Raw genomic sequence first — 18229 nt, 5'->3', positions numbered from 1 at the left:
CGCACCAAGATGGCGGCGTCTGGCTTCCAAACCTGACAAGTATGGCGCTCCCACACACCCCAGAACCGGACCCGCTAAATAGCGGTGCTTTTATAGATTTTAAATGTGGGTGAGGGGCAGTAATAGCGCTACAGCGAGCAGCTAAAATCAAAAATTGTTTTAAGATTAAACAGAAAAATTAAAAAGCGCTGATACAGCAGTTGTCAGTCACCGCAATAGCGCGAGCGCACAATCCAAGCAGCGCGAGGCAGCCTGTCTTCAAGGAACCTTTGCAAGGAGAGCCCCTGCGTAGGTTCCGCCTTAAGTAGGCCGGCGTAGATAGCCTAATCAGGCGCCACGACCCGCACCAAGATGGCGGCGTCTGGCTTCCAAACCTGACAAGTATGGCGCTCCCACACACCCCAGAACCGGACCCGCTAAATAGCGGTGCTTTTATAGATTTTAAATGTGGGTGAGGGGCAGTAATAGCGCTACAGCGAGCAGCTAAAATCAAAAATTGTTTTAAGATTAAACAGAAAAATTAAAAAGCGCTGATACAGCAGTTGTCAGTCACCGCAATAGCGCGAGCGCACAATCCAAGCAGCGCGAGGCAGCCTGTCTTCATGGAACCTTTGCAAGGAGAGCCCCTGCGTAGGTTCCGCCTTAAGTAGGCCGGCGTAGATAGCCTAATCAGGCGCCACGACCCGCACCAAGATGGCGGCGTCTGGCTTCCAAACCTGACAAGTATGGCGCTCCCACACACCCCAGAACCGGACCCGCTAAATAGCGGTGCTTTTATAGATTTTAAATGTGGGTGAGGGGCAGTAATAGCGCTACAGCGAGCAGCTAAAATCAAAAATTGTTTTAAGATTAAACAGAAAAATTAAAAAGCGCTGATACAGCAGTTGTCGGTCACCGCAATAGCGCGAGCGCACAATCCAAGCAGCGCGAGGCAGCCTGTCTTCAAGGAACCTTTGCAAGTTGTTAGTTGTCCTTCGCTGAAGGGGTATGCGAGCCCCTTGATCTGTCTTTGACTACAGCTTCCTGCCTCATCCCACTGAAGATTTCCAACTTACAAAAAAGAAACTAAGTCCAAACACAGAAATCTTCACCATAGCTTCGACCTGAGGGAACTCGACGATGACACTCCCTCCTCGGACCCGCCTGCAGCCTTGCCTCACTGAACGTTACCTTCTCGAACAATTTATTCTCAAAATGTGTTCTAAGTCAGAAGGTAAGCGCTGGCTGGGCCGATTTTTGTTCGTGTATTTGAACTGTGCTCCATCCATGACCCAGTCTCCCACGACTAGATGTCCACGGTTGGCGATTTCATCTTTTAGGTGCTAGTTTTTACTAAAAGAGGTAAAAATTCATAACTCCAGTTTTATTAATTGGGTTTTTGTATTTTTGGTGTCAAATCTGCTCACTTCTCCCCTGAGGCGGAAGCCGGGGGTTCTTTGCTGTCCTTTTGTGATGTAATGATAACTCGTTATTGATTTAAAAATAACGCGTTTTTAACAAATGTAAATATTTTAACCAGCATTGTTTTAAATACTTTGTTCACCTCGGCGCGAGATTGCTTCGCTCCGAGGCTGCTCTGGAGCTACCTTGACACAGCGCTGCTGTTGCTAGGCGCTGGAAACTGTCTGCTCGATCCAGCTTTGCCGCCATCTTAGGTTGGGTAAGGCTGCCGGTCGAGTTGTTCGTACCTCCCGCCCTCCCAGGTTACATAAGAGGGTGCCTTCTAATCCACAGTAGCTGCTCACTTCTCCCGAGGCGGAAGCCGGGGGTTCTTTGCTGTCCTTTTGTGATGTAATGATAACTCGTTATTGATTTAAAAATAACGCGTTTTTAACAAATGTAAATATTTTAGCCAGCATTGTTTTAAATACTTTGTTCACCTCGGCGCGAGATTGCCTCGCTCCGAGGCTGCTCTGGAGCTACCTTGACACAGCGCTGCTGTTGCTAGGCGCTGGAAACTGTCTGCTCGATCCAGCTTGGCCGCCATCTTAGGTTGGGTAATGGTGCCGGTCGAGTTGTTCCTCCCTCCCGCCCTCCCAGGTTACTTAAGAGGGTGCCTTCTAATCCACAGTAGCTGCTCACTTCTCCCCTGAGGCGGAAGCCGGGGGTTCTTTGCTGTCCTTTTGTGATGTAATGATAACTCGTTATTGATTTAAAAATAACGCGTTTTTAACAAATGTAAATATTTTAGCCAGCATTGTTTTAAATACTTTGTTCACCTCGGCGCGAGATTGCTTCGCTCCGAGGCTGCTCTGGAGCTACCTTGACACAGCGCTGCTGTTGCTAGGCGCTGGAAACTGTCTGCTCGATCCAGCTTGGCCGCCATCTTAGGTTGGGTAAGGCTGCCGGTCGAGTTGTTCCTCCCTCCCGCCCTCCCAGGTTACTTAAGAGGGTGCCTTCTAATCCACAGTAGCTGCTCACTTCTCCCCTGAGGCGGAAGCCGGGGGTTCTTTGCTGTCCTCTTGTGATGTAATGATAACTCATTATTGATTTAAAAATAACGCGTTTTTAACAAATGTAAATATTTTAGCCAGCATTGTTTTAAATACTTTGTTCACCTCGGCGCGAGATTGCTTCGCTCCGAGGCTGCTCTGGAGCTACCTTGACACAGCGCTGCTGTTGCTAGGCGCTGGAAACTGTCTGCTCGATCCAGCTTGGCCGCCATCTAAGGTTGGGTAAGGCTGCCGGTCGAGTTGTTCCTCCCTCCCACCCTCCTCCACTCCCCCGGATCATGGTTAAATACATTGGGCCATCCCGTCCGCGCAGCGGGCGGGCGCAGCGGGCGCGCCAATGGCGCGCCTAAGGCAAGCCCGTCTGCGCCCGTCCGCGCCCTAGAGCGCCCAGGGACCAGGCCCCCTGCTCCACTCTCGGATGACCTGCCCACTCAGATAAGGTATGCCCCCGATCAACTAAAATCTCTTATGCCCAACCTAAAGGCTTTATGCTGCCACTCTTTGTTTCTGGATGAACCTGTGGTAAAGTGTTCCCACTGTCAATTTACACTATGCCCTACACTGGAGCAACCTGAGACTGGAACCCCTTTTAAATTGTTCCTTTTAAATTGTCGCTCCTTGATCAAACATTCGGCAGAAATGGCAATCCTCCTCGAGGACAGTAACCCTGATGCTATTTTCCTTACGGAAACCTGGTTAAAAGACGAAGTTAACCCTGACATTACCGCCATATTACACAAAGGATACGGATTACAAAGGGTTGACAGGGTAGAGGGCGGAGGAGGAGGATTAGGCATACTTTTCAAGAACTGCTATCAATGCAGAACCAGTCCTGCGATAATTCCTTCTTGCGAAAGCATGAATTTCGCACTTGACCTATCCCCCACATTAACCTTCTCCGGCCTACTCATCTACCGCCCCCCAGGCCAAATGGGCGACTTCATGAATCATCTCCCTTCTATGGTCGCCGACTTAGCTGTCTCTTTGCCTCACTTTACAGTCTTGGGTGATATGAATATTCACCTAGATGACCCCATGGACCCCCTAGCTAGCACCTTTCTGAGTAGTCTCGCAGCCCTTCAGATTGTTCAGAAGGGTTTTGAACCTACTCACATTAAAGGCCACCTACTGGACGCGGTTCTAAGTAACGACCAGAGACTCAATACTGGCAACCCAATTCCCCTCCCATGGACCGACCACTTCTTGGTCCCACTCCTTTGGCACATACCCAGCCCCCGCTCTGCGCCCTCCCAAGCTACACTAAGAGGTAGGGACTGGACGAAGTTACCCACAGACCTATGGGTGGACTTACTCTCTACTACCCCTCGACTTACTGAGGGTGACGTAGATACACTCTACACTCATTATGCCAACTGGTTACAGACCACCTTAGATACAGTCGCCCCTCAAAAACCCCTTAAGGAGAAAACCAAGTCCATAAAATCTCCGTGGTTTACCCCAGAGTTAAAAGAGTTAAAACGCATCTGCCGGAAACTTGAAAGAACTTGGAGATACACTCTCAAGGAACAAGATAAAAGTAGCCATCGAGAGGCCATCAAAAAATATAAAGCTAAGATCATATTGGTACAAGCTCTGTTCTATGAGGAAAAAATTACTAACTCCGCCAATTCCTCGAGGGAACTATTTCGGATAGCAAAATCCCTAATTAGTACTCCCTCCATTTTGCAAGACCCTCGGGAAGCCCAAGCTCGCTGCGATGCTCAAGCAGAGTATTTCTATCAAAAAATCCAAATCATTTCCTCTTCTTTCGCTCAGGTCAGCCAACATCTAGTGGTTACTGATCCAGCTCCTCCTTCCACCGGCAGTCAACTAGCTGAATTCCCATTACTAGAGGAAGACCTGCTTAACTCCCTTATGCTGAAAGTTACAGCAGGCTCCCCGTTAGACCCTGCTCCCCCACGACAGCTCCTGAAAATTGCAGACACCATTAGACCAGTAATTTTAAACATTGTAAATCAATCACCTCAGGAAGAGTTCCAGAAATCTGGAAATGTGCACAAGTTAAGGCTCTGCTAAAAAAAAACAACCTCGACCCCAGCAAAATGACTAATTACCGCCCCATCTCACTCCTTCCTTGGGTGGCTAAGCTGCTTAAGAAACATATCAACGCCAGTCTTATGTCCTATCTGGAAGCAAACCATCTGCTCCACGACTCTCAAGCTGGATTTCGCCCTAAATTGGGGACAGAAGCGGCATTACTGACTGTGACTGAATTAGCCCGCAGGCACATGGATCAAGGCGGCACCACAGCAATAATGCTGTTAGACTTAAGTGCCGCCTTTGATACCGTGAACAGTAACATCCTCCTCTCCCGATTAAAACAACTCAGAGTGACGGGAAGCGCCATCTTATGGCTACAATCTTTTCTGGAAAACCGAACATTCCAGGTGGTGGAGGGTGACATCCATTCCAAAACTTGGCCTCTTAACCAAGGTGTGCCTCAGGGCTCCTCCCTGAGCCCCACGCTTTTTAACGTTTATATGCAACCATTGGCAGAGGTTGTTCACCCTTTTGGCTTTGAAATTGTGACCTACGCTGATGACACTCAGCTGGTGCTAGCTCTGAATCAGCCAGGTCACACTCCATCGAACCTGAGTAGTTGTCTGGTAGCAGTCACAGACTGGATGGCCTCCTCCCATCTAAAACTTAATGGGGATAAAACGGAACTGATGTTCCTGGGGAACTCAGCCCACCCCAGCCCCACTTTACCTTGGCCACCCTGTATGGCCCCCCCCCAGAACCAAAAAAACTAATTAAAAGCTTGGGCATGTGGCTAGACAACACCCTTACTTTCAATCAGCAAGCCACCATACTGTCCGCCACTTGCTTCGGGCTGATGCGCATGCTGCGGAAAATTCTACCTCTTCTCCCTTTTCAGGCTCGCAGGATATTGGTCCAGGCCATTATCCTGTCCCGCCTCGACTACGGGAATGCCCTATATCTGGGTGCACCGAGTAGCACACTTAAAACACTGCAAGTCACCCAGAATGCAGCAGCACGTCTACTGCTAGGCCTCCCCCGTAGTCACTCAGGCACTACTGCCTTGAGAAATTTACACTGGTTGCCCATCCAAGCCAGAGTAAAATTTAAAGCGATGTGCATAATGCATAAGGCCATGTGGAAAAATGCTTCCGCAATGATCTGCTCCTTAGCCACTCCTTACCATCCCCAAAGATCATTGCGTTCAAGCACAGCTTTTTTGGCAACAACACGTAAAATTAAACGGGCCAGGTGGGGCGGACGCTCCTTCTCCCTGAATGGGGCCGCGACCTGGAACTCTTTACCCTTCTCGCTCCGGATTGAGCCCAACCTTTTAAAATTTCGAAAAACCCTTAAAACTTTTCTTTTTTCCACATAAATCTGCAACCTCCCAGAAGTAAGCAACCTTAGCGCTACGAGGCCTTCGGGTAGTATTGCGCTCTATAAAACCCACTTTCATTTAATTTCATTTAATTTCATTCAAATCATTTATTGAAATGTACTCTGTTTTTCTAAATTGGTGTGGGGTTTTTCTTGTGCTCTGATTGCGCTTTATTACTGTTTGTGTGCTGCATAAATACTTTACTAATTGCCTCTAAGTTAAGCTGACTGCTTTTTGTGCCAAGCTACCTCAGGGTTAAACATAGTATAATTTAGTGACGTTTTGTGGTTCACCCTGCAGGGGATTGTGGCTATTGCTTGACCAGGGCTTACTCCCCAGTCAACCAACAACACAATTTGTCACAAAAGTAGTTTCTTTCACATGTTTCAAATATTTGGACGCATAGAATTAAGTTTATTTCTTTCTCCTATGACAACCTGCACCCAAGCTGTAATTACTAGAATCCGCAGGTAATGACACATTAATCAGCCAGTGAATACTACTTTAGTCATTGTGAATTTGCACTCTAATTTTGTATCTCATTAAAACATTTTTCCTGTTCTACCTCCCACACAAATGATGCCTTTTTCATAAGAAATGCCCTGAAAACGTATATTTTGCTAACATAATTGTCAACAAACATAAAGTGGACATCGGTAATACCAAAAAAGAAATTCAGTGATCCTTTGTTATAGGTCTAGGTTCTTCAAGAATGTCTGAAACGTGTTTTTTCAGTCTGTTGTCTTTCTTAGATATGCTGTGCTCCAAGTAGTCTACTTCATTTTATCTAAATGTACACTCCTGTTGTCTGAAAGTTAAACCACTTTTTCCCCCCACTTTTTTCCCACTCTTGTAAAACCTTTCTCAAATGAGAATGTGCTCTATCTGATAGTTAGGAAATACCAAATGCCCTCCTGTAAGGTTATTCCCCCTTCCAGACCTTCCAGTATGCATCGAGACAAAAGTGGCACTTTCTAATTCAAAGGGCATACTCTTGTACCCTCTAGGGTGACACATGCCACCAGGTGTCTGGACAATTCATTGAGATGAACCTGGTGAAAAGAACTCATAGGATCACCTAGACTGAATACAGCAATGCCAGATAACATTAACATGCCATGTACGTTTGCAATGGGTGACTGTAAAAATTATATATTATTGTTCTATTTGAGCAAATCTCTCCAGTATTGTAAATGGCTTGAACGCTTGAGCAAAATCATCACAGGTGATAACCAATCTGATCACACTATTGTCACGCTTATATCTTTCACATGTCGATCAGACAAAATCCCCTTCAATTTTCCTCAGATGGAAAAAAGAATGTTCCATAGTAAGTGTTTTACAGGGAAACGCCTCCTTCTTCAGGATGATGCTGTCTTAATACCTATATTTTCCCAATTAGTAAGTAAATACAATATTGAATTCTTCCTCCAGTTCCCCTTGTGCACTATGCTCATCATCTTCCACACTCTCATCCATAATGGTAAGTACCCACAGATTAGCTCTTGGTTCCAATCTTATTTCCATGTAGCCCTAATGTGGGCACACTAAAGTAGTCTCCATTTCCACTACATATACTTTGCTCCTTGCTTTTCTTCCTTTACCATCTAAATCACCCCAGAAATACTCAAGTAATTTGACCCTGTGACCTGTGTACCCCATGATCTTATGTCTATGGGTAACAACAACCTGCCCCCTCCTCCCACAACTCCCTAAATAATTATTTGCCTGACATAGCATACCAAGTACGTGAGTCCACCATGACCTCCAAGTTAATTCCTGTCTGTACTGTGCAGTAAGGTATTCTCTAAATGTTTGGTACCTACAACGCTTAAGACAACACTACCCTCCAGTGTCTCATATTCTTCTGGACGGTCTACCCTTCAGTGTCTCATATTCTTCTGGACTGTCTAAAAGTCCAGTCTCCCAATTATTTTGCCTCAGTTCATACCATACTAAAGTGTCCCTTTTTCTTGCATTTGTTACAAATCTACACCAAGACTGGACAATATGCAGAATTAGCCATGTGATTATAATCATTGCATTTGGAACCGTTATTCCTCTACTTACCTCTGAGCTCCTATTAGCCTTGCTAGCGTCCCTTTGTACTTGACAACAAAATCTCTGCTTGGAAAATACAGTAACTTCTGTACTTGGGTTTCAACATTTTTCCTGAACAACATCCCCTTGGCATTGCCCATGGTAGCCCAAAACTGCTTCCATGGCCACTACTTCCATCCACAATCTGATTTACACGTTTTTTGCAGGTGTAAGGGTATGAAGAATGGGTAACATACTAGAAGGTAGGATGGAAGGAAAAGTGTGGAGCAGAAGGAATATGGAAGTGGGTTGGGGTGAATCAGTTGTCTGGACACGAGACAGACATGGATGGAAAAAGCTAGAAGGCAGCTGTCTGACATGGGACTGCAGGATGGCAGACTGAGCAAGAGTTGGGGTGGAGTGTCGAGCCAGAGAACAAATGCAGCAAACTTAAAAAGCAGGACTATCCAAAACATTGCCTGGCATGGCGGTGGATGATGTTTTCAAGATGGAAGGCGTGAAAGCAATGCCACTCTGGGCACATTACGATCAGGAAACTCCAATTATGTCAGTGGGTTTGGTGTGGCTGGCTGCACACACACACCTGCTGAGGGAGACCTCAATTTGTTGGCGGAGCGTGACAGCGTGAGGGTGGTACAGCTTCTCCTGGGGCAAATCAGGTGAAGTGTGCCCTCTTTGCTCCTCTATCTTTACTACTGCTCTCTGCTGTGTCTCCACAGCAAAGTGTACAGGGATGGAGTGAGACAATCAGGTGTACGGATGATGGCCATCTGAGGGTAGGGGTGATGCTCCATTTCCCTCCCCTCTGATGTCGTCACTGTTTCTCACTGGGCTAGATGGCAAACATGCAGTGAAGGGCCTGGAAGGTCACTTCTTATCTGTGGACAGGTGGACAGAATGAAGTGGAGCCAGGTGCTCACTGGCTGTTGCTCCTTTCTGCCAGTTAGCAGTTAAGGTAAGCAGGAGTACCGGTGATTAAAGTCTTTACTTGTGAGCAGGCTGAAAGGAGAGACTGATTGTTTAGATGGTGTAAAATTCAAAAGGAAGGTAATGGACATAAATATTAACATTGAGACCATGAATGATGCTAGTGTGAGGTCCAATGTTAGCTAGAAGTTCCAACAGAAGAAGCGCACTCCTGCGTGATGTTCAACTACGTGTTAGAAAAATGAACACCATGTTAGGTCCATTTAAGCAAAATCTAGTGCGGGGAATCATTTCCTATTGGATAGAAATAGATGAAGGGTATTTCAGGGTCTCTATGGAGTTTCTGAATGAGTTATAGAGTATTCTTTTTAGCTGTGTGAGTCTTGGAATTTGGAGAAGACAGCATGTTAATTTCTATTGTCCTGCCTCCTGTTATGACATATCTCAAACAAAAATCCGCTTTGGTTGGTTTATGACCAAATCCATGGCACTGTGCTTGTTGAGCAATTAACAGTAGATAATTAATTCTTAATGTTCCCAACTTGAACAATGCCCTGTGCTTCTGTATGGTGGGAGGCTTCTGTGATGGTCTCAGGAAGATCACATATAGATTTCCACACACTCCTAATCTAACCTTATTGTCTGGTGGAATCATGTTCCTTTTCATGGACCCCTAAGGAGTATGGCGTGAACATGGATGAATAGAGACCCAAATGTCCAATAGGGACCAGAGATGTTCTTCTTAATTGATGGAGCCCAGTAGACCCATGGTGGTGTACAGTAGAATAGCACAGGATTTTCACCAGAAGATGTATAGGTACTTCCTCGTTCTTGAACTGAAAGGATGCATATAAGAGGCCATACTGCCACCTGACAGGAAATATGTCCACAAGTTTCTGGATAGGGCTGCTGGAGCAGAACTGTGGGCGTACCCTGTCTTGATTTGAGGCAGACCTGTCCTGTCAGGAATGATGAAAATATTGAAATATTATTTGAAAGAACACAAATATGAATGAGTACATCTGAGAACTATGAAGAATTTAGATGACTGTCGATTATATTTTCAATCCATTACATGTACACCTCACAGAAGGAGACCAGTTGACTCTCTTCCGACTATGCTTTCTGAAATATAAACTGTAGTTTACATTTTAAATTCCGCTTTTTATTCATGTAGCATTTCATATTTGATTCTTGCTCCTGATCTAAACCAAGGAATTCAGGGAAATGAAAATTACCCAAAAAATGACCATCAGTGTTCTCTGATTGGGCGAGCGAGAGGCTTCTAAAAATATGTACATATTTGTGTTGTATTTTCATTCAGGGTAGCCACCATCCTAGTTTGCGTCATCCTTCATGATGTTGTTCAGATGGGACCAGCATAGCTCCCATAGTCAGTTAGGTTGGATCCTGTTGGATACAACCTCTATCTCATTGAGATCTGGATCTCCTCTGAGGTAGGGAACACATGGGAGTATGTCTTGTCACAAAAGCCACCACAGTAGTGGAAAATGCAGTATTGCTCAGTGGATCAGAGTCTGTGATAATCCCCTTGAACTTTGAACCAAAGGAGAACTGGTGCTTTGGTGATGGCAAGAATGCCATACAGATATGATTGAAGATGGGTTCTTCTGCCTTTCAGATAAAAATCCCAATACATCATTCATCATTGTCTAAATCCATGCTCTCATAAACTCCAAGGATTAGGAAGGGGACCAAATAGAATTGGCTATGATTGATCACAAAGAAAACTTCCTCAGGAATACGGTAAACCAGGCTCATATCGATTTCAGACTCATGTAAAGGAGGGTTACTGAGTAGGCGTGGGCTAAATTTTAACTGCAACGGAGTAGTAGGAGTCATTTTGGTAATTTGTGTTACTCTTTGGAAAAGAAATTACTTAAAGAGGATTGGTTGTGATTGATCACAAAGATGACTGTCTCGAGACGACTGCAAATCATGCTCATATCTACTTCAGACTGAGGAAAAGGGGAGTTAATGAGTAGGCCTGGGGGAAATTTTAATGACACAAGAGTAATTTTACAGAAAGGTGCACAATTACACCCGTTTTCATAATTATGAGTAATTTGGCACAAAATTCCTTCTGCAGGAGCACATGAACAACAAACTTAGTGAGTGCATGCAAGAAACTGCTGACTGCTGCTGTTCATGTTCTGTTGCATTTATTGATATTTTACAGTGCAAAGTGCATCTTCTGGCCCATTTTGGACACACAGCCTACTTTTGCACTGAGAAAATAGAGCTAAATGCTGGGTTATGCCCATCACATAATTCCGCTTAATCTCACGTAATTGTCATGTAATTTAGTGTAATTACACTACCGCAAATTGAATGAGTTATGCCCACCCCATTAATGTGTCAATAATTGAGGTGGGGTTGATTGTGACCATAAGCATACGAAATTGATATTACAGTCCTAGATTACAAGTTGTAAGAAGCACTGATTATATAGTTGAATGTCAACATGCAGGTATGCCCCATCCCTAGAGGTATGTTGATTATTGTAAAGTGGAGGAATCACTTTTCCCCCATGGCCTACCGCAGAGTGGTTATGCATCATAGGCTAGTATCTCAGTGATGCAGTAGCTAATCTAGAAGACATGAGATTTTGTCAAAACTGTCTCCTAAATGGAAGAGTATGTTTCCCAATCCTGAATCCTTCATAAACAAATTCATTCTGAGCAAAACTGTTTTGGCCCAAAAACAGGAGACTCATTAAGCATGTCATCTATTTAGAGCCTGTTTTTTAATAGCTATGAGCACATGTGGCTGAGTGCTGCCACTGAAGGTCCCCAGCCAATAATGTTGGCCTCTTACTATGGGCAACCCTACTGATTCAATCTATCTTGTCTCCAGGAGAAACATCTTGAGTAGATTCTGATAGATCATCCAGATTCAAAAGCTGGGTATATACCTTCAGAAGTTGTGGTATAACTGATAGGGTGTCCTTCAGTGCATTTGATTGTGCCATAAACCTGGCAAATGTAATCCTTCTTGGGCATGCCCCTTCCCTCAAGAGAATCTCCTTCATCAAAGGAATGAGAGGCATCTTAACAGCGAACATCTGTTGGATAAGCAGAAGGAACTCTGGAGTGGGGTTCCTTCCTGGGTTCTTCAGAAGAAGGCAAAAACAACGTATATCGAACATTATCTGCCATCAGCTGCACATCTATCATTGACAGATATTAATCACATCAACATGTCATGTCAACACTTTAGTTCTGTTTCCTCCACATTTCACACTTTTCTTTGTGAGGACATAGAGTGAGGTAAAGAGGTGAAAAGGGAAGACTGAAATGTAGAAAGTTGGTAGTGATGTGACACACATTTATCAGTGCCATAATCCCCAGTTTCTTGCTCCCCAGGACACACTTCTTGCGGGAAAGAGGATTCATGACGAACTCAGAGGCTGCCTGTCATCTCCTACTGCCTTTGTAGGCCAAAACAAGTTAATGTCTGTATTGCAGCAATGCATTTGGCTTACCTGTCCCTGCCTGTACATCATAAACACCATATCCATCCTTTGTATCACTAAGCTCTGTAGTATGTCAGCCAGCAAATCTTTTCCAGGGACTGACTTGAGTTGACCAAATCCAAAGGTACAAGCTGATCAGTTCCCTTAGGCTGAGACAACACCTAAGCAATCATATCTGAAAACAACTGGGGTGGAACAACAAGAGCAGTGACCAAAAACAGTCACTGCATGAAATAAACTACGGCAGAGCTGTCTATGACAAGGGTTGTATGTTATAAAGTTGAATTTAAAAAAAGACAACAACATTTAAGCAGAGTTGGAATCATCGAGGTAATATTGTTAGGCACTTCGTTTTTACCTATGACGATTCCAAAAATGATGCATTTTAAAAGTTGTTTTTATTACATGTATTCATTAATTTATTTAACTGTATCTTAACCCTTAATGGTTCCCATTCCTGAATCCTTAGAAGCCACATTACCCTTTAATGCTTCCCGTAACTGAACCCTGTTAAATCCCTGATACCAATCGATGCTTCTCTTCACTGAACACGAAAAATCCAGAACCATCCATCAATGCTACCTTTCCCTGAACCCTAATAAACCTTACTCCCTACTAACACTACCCTTCCCTGAAACCTAAAAGCCCCTAACTACCCCTTAGTGCTCCCAGTTTCTAAATTCTATCAACCCCTTATTACCTCATAACGGTATATTTCCCTGAACATAAAAAAACTCTTAATCCCCCTAATTGCTACACTTCTCTGAACCCTAGGACACTTTACAATCCATTAACCCTACCCTGGCCCCAAATCCCATTATTATCCCTTAATGTTACCCTTCCTGAACCTAAACCCTTACTTCTGCTTATTGCTACACCCCACAAATGCTAAGAAATCCTTATTACCTCGTAACACTGACCTTACCAGAACCTTAAAAATCGTTACTACCCTTTTACGTTAACCCACCCTGAGCCCTAAAAACCTTTTCTACCACTTAACACTACCTTTCCCTGAACCCTAAAAATCCCTTACTACCCCTAACATTGCTCTTCACTGAACCTAAAAAGCCCTTTCTTTACTACCACTTAACACTACCTTTCCCTGAACCCTAAAAATCCCTTACTACCCCTTAACATTGCTCTTCACTGAACCTAAAAAAACCTTACCTTTACTACCTCTTAACACTACCTTTCCTGAACCCTAAAAATCCCTTACTACCCCTTAACATTGCTCTTCACAGAACCTAAAAAGCCCTTACCTCCCTTTATTACTACCCTTCCCTGAACCCTTAAACACTGTACAGTCCATAAACACTACACATTTCTAAACCCTAAAACTCCTTACTATCCTTTAATGTTACCCTTCCCTGAAACTAAACCCTTACTTCTCCTTATTGCCACTCTTCCCTGAACTCTAAAAAAAATTCCCCTCACTACTCTAACAAAGCTATAATGCAGTAGTAACTTGTAATAGGGCAGATGGGTTATCAAACATGTTTGGGATGGAGTATCCTGTACACTAAGTTCTAAACAAGGCCGCCAGTCTTCATCAACCTGCCAACACGTGTCATTAGTTCAAGACTCTTAATACCACAAAGAAGCAATCTTACCTAGACTCTAACTTAGAAACTTGTATCAAGAAAGTCCAACTTTCTTGAGACTTTACATTCCAATTTTACAATTTGAGGGCACTTGGAGGAACCCAACAAAAGATCATAGACTAGGTCTCCTATGTAATTAGAAGAACAAGATTCTTGAGCGCATTATTTTCCTATGTTATAAACTTTTAGATTACTGAAAAACATATCTGAAACTCTCCTTTTAGAGCTGCCAACATGAGAACAATAAAGGAGACTACCCTCTACTGTTTAAAGGTTCATCTAATGGTGATATTGCTTGTTTAATTAAATGTCTTAATTTTGCGTTCAACTGTTTATCCATGTCGAAACACTAATCTATACTGATTTTAGCCCCGGTACAGTTTGGTCTTTGCAACCGTTTTATATCAGAAACCGTGGTGCTATTATTTGCATTGGGATTGACTTTGCTCAAATCAATACAATAAAGTAGTAACCTCCATTATTTGTGTTCTCCACTCAGTACTATGGCCGCTTCTTTTCAGGGGCTCCACGTGTTTATCAGACCATGATCTGGTGGAATACTGTCCCTTCTAGAAATGAAACTACAACACAAAGGGTGCCAAATAATGCCTTCGTAGATAACTGACCCAGAGGATAATATAATAAAAAATCAGAAACAGCAAATGTTACTTCAAGTACATGTAAACAATGTCTGTGGTAGGAAATGCACAGATCCCAGCACTTCAGCCATTTTACCCATAACTTTTTGAGAAAGATCATGTCACTTTTAAACAATATGTACATTTCATGTATGTCAGCAGTATGTTAGGTTGGACTTTTCCGGACACCATTACTCTGCACACTTATGTAACATAGATGTCGTGAGTGATGCACACAGTAGAAAAAAGATTGTTATCACTTTTTTGTGGTAACTAAACTCAAAGTGTGGACTCAAAAGGGGAGAGGATGTGGTCTAATGGCTAGGGCGGCCGCCCTCAAATCTGGGAAACCGGGTTTGAGTCTTGGCAACGATGCACAGCATCTTGTGTCTCTGGGCAAATCACTTAATCTCCCCGTACATAATAATAAAAATGTATGTATCCTTATGCGAAGCAACTGGTGCTCATGTAAAGCACTCTGATACCTGATACCTTTGGGTCAAGTTTGCGCTATATAATAGTCTGAAAAAAGGGGGAATCAATGGGTCTCTGAAGAGGCGATGATGGATGGAAAACCGACTGACTTCTTTTTAGGTTTCGTCTAGACAGCGCATGCACTGTCTCTGCAAGACTTTTGTTTACACACAGAAGGCATACAACCTGCCCATAACTTACCATTTGTTAGCTTCAGTGTTGCTCTTATTTGCTTTGCTCCCATTTGTCAAACCATATGGTCATCATGTCCTCTTCTTGTGTTTGGCCCTCCCCTGGAGCATGGATCAAGTACAAGGTACTTTTTTTGTGTTCAAGCACTCCATATGAGTGCTTCTGTTTTCAGTCCGTCTCCCATATTCCCGTCCATATAGTTTCTATTCCCTCCCACCTGGCATCCTTTCATGTTGCCTACTTTCTCTCCCCTCCCTTACTGTGTACTATTCACAAGTCTGCTCTAAGCCCCTGCACTCTGCACCACTTGACTGAACGCCACTGCTCTTTACACCATTGCACTCTATGCCACTGCACTCTACTCTGCACCACTCCTTGCCACTGCACTCCTTTTGACTCTACTCTGCACCATTGTAATCTATGCCACTGCACTCTGCACCACTCTACTCAATTGCACTCTACGCCACTCTATTCTACACCACTCTATTCTACTCCACTGCACTCTATTCGAGTCTGCACCACTCTACGCCATCGCATTCTATGCCACTGCGCTCTACTCTGCACCACTTTACTCTATGTCACTACACTCTAGGTCACTCTTCTGTACTCTGCACCACTCTTCTCTGTGGCACTGCACTCTACGCCACTCTACTCTTCCCTGTACCTCTCTGCTCTACTCTGCACCACTCTCCACCAATGCACTTTACCCCATTCTGCTCTATTCTATGCCACTGCACGATATACCACGGCACTCTACTCTGCACCTCTCTAGTCAGCGCTACTGCACTCTATTCTGCACCACTCTACTCTATGCTGCTACACTTTACACCACTGCACTCTATTCTGCACCACTCTTCACTGCACCACTGCACACTATGCCTCTGCACTCTATGCCGCTCTAGTTTACTCAGTACCACTCTTCACTCCAAAATTGCACTCTACGCCACTGCACTCTACGCCAATGCACTCTACACCACTGCACTGCAAGCCAATGCACTCCATGGTTTTCTACTCTACACCACTCTGTGCCACTGCACTCTACGCCACTTTACTCTGCACAACTGCACTCTACGCCAAGCTAATCTACTCTTCACTACTCTACTCTATGCCACTGCACTCTACACCACTCCACTCTACTCTGCAACACTCTAGTCTATGCCAATGCACTCTACACCTCTCTACTCTGCCCCCACTGCATTCTACGCCACTGTACTGTATGCCACTGTACTCTACTCTGCACCACTCTATGCCACTCTACCGTGCTTTGTATCACTCTACTTTAAGGCACTGCACTGTATGGCACTGCACTCTATGCCCCTGTCCTTTACACCACACTACTCTATGCCACTGGGCTCTGTGCCACTCTACTATGTACCACTCTACTCTACACCACTGCACAGAATGCCTGTGTACTCTGCACCACTCTACATCACTGCACTCTAGGTCACTCTTCTGTACTCTGCACCACTCTTCTCTGTGGCACCGCACTTTACGCCACTCTACTCTTCCCTGTACCTCTCTGCTCTACTCTGCACCACTCTCCACCAATGCACTTTACGCCATTCTGCTCTATTCTATGCCACTGCACGATATACCACTGCACTCTACTCTGCACCTCTCTAGTCAGCGCTACTGCACTCTATTCTGCACCACTCTACTCTATGCTGCTACACTTTACACCACTGCACTCTATTCTGCACCACTCTTCAGTGCACCACTGCACACTATGCCTCTGCACTCTATGCCGCTCTAGTTTACTCAGTACCACTCTTCACTCCAAAATTGCACTCTACGCCACTGCACTCTACGCCAATGCACTCTACGCCAATGCACTCTACACCACTGCACTGCATGCCAATGCACTCCATGGTTTTCTACTCTACACCACTCTGTGCCACTGCACTCTACGCCACTTTACTCTGCACAACTGCACTCTACTCCAAGCTAATCTACTCTTCACTACTCTACTCTATGCCACTGCACTCTACACAACTCCACTCTACTCTGCAACACTCTAGTCTATGCCAATGCACTCTACACCTCTCTACTCTGCACCCACTGCATTCTCCGCCACTGTACTGTATGCCACTGTACTCTACTCTGCACCACTCTATGCCACTCTACTGTGCTTTGTACCACTCTACTTTAAGGCACTGCACTGTATGGCACTGCACTCTATGCCCCTGTCCTTTACACCACACTACTCTATGCCACTGGGCTCTGTGCCACTCTACTATGTACCACTCTCCTCTACACCAATGCACAGAATGCCTGTGTACTCTGCACCACTCTACATCACTGCACTCTACACCACTGCACTCTGCTCCACTGTAATCTACTTTGCACCACTCTGCTCTGTGCCACTGCATTCTGCGCAACTGCACTCCACGTCACTCTATTCTACTCTGCACAACTCTACCCTACACAACTGCACTCTATGCCATTGAACTCTATGGTAGCCCACTATACACTACTCCACGCAATTCCACTCCACTGTATGACACACCATGCCACTCTACTCTACTCCACTCCATGCCACTCTACTCTACGCTACTCTATGCCGCTCTACTCTACACCACTCCATGCCACACAATGCCACTCTAGGCTACACCACTCAACTCTATGGCACTGCACATCACACATTGCCACTCTACCCCTCTCCACACAATGCCACTCTACTCTACGCCACTCAACTCTACCCCACTTCACTCCACCCCACTTAACTCTACCTCACTGCACTCTACGCCACTCTGTTCGATGCCACTCCAACCCACTCTAATCTATGCCACATTACTCTACGCCACTCCACTCCTCTCTACACCACTCTAGTCTAAGCCCCTCCATGACACTTTACTCTAATCCACTCTACTCTGTACCGGTTCACTCCATTGTATACCACTCCACTCCACTCCATGCAATTCCACTGCACTCCACTCTTTGACAATCTACACCACTCCACTCTACGCCACTTCACTCTACGCCTCTTCACTCTACGCCTCTTCACT

At 44.8% G+C, this 18229-nt stretch overlaps 1 protein-coding gene across 3 annotated transcripts in view; it reads left to right on the top strand.

Moving 5' to 3' along the window:
* The window catches only part of LOC144827483 (acid-sensing ion channel 1C-like), a 574677-nt gene that overhangs the window by 411918 nt on the left and 144530 nt on the right, over positions 1-18229 (top strand). The gene's annotated exons all lie outside the window — the stretch shown is intronic.

Source organism: Lissotriton helveticus, chromosome 4_1, assembly GCF_964261635.1.
Source record: "Lissotriton helveticus chromosome 4_1, aLisHel1.1, whole genome shotgun sequence".
Classification (NCBI taxonomy): Eukaryota; Metazoa; Chordata; class Amphibia; order Caudata; family Salamandridae; genus Lissotriton; species Lissotriton helveticus.
Note: the sequence above shows the minus strand (reverse complement) of the source record. Positions and strands in the feature narration are given on the sequence as shown.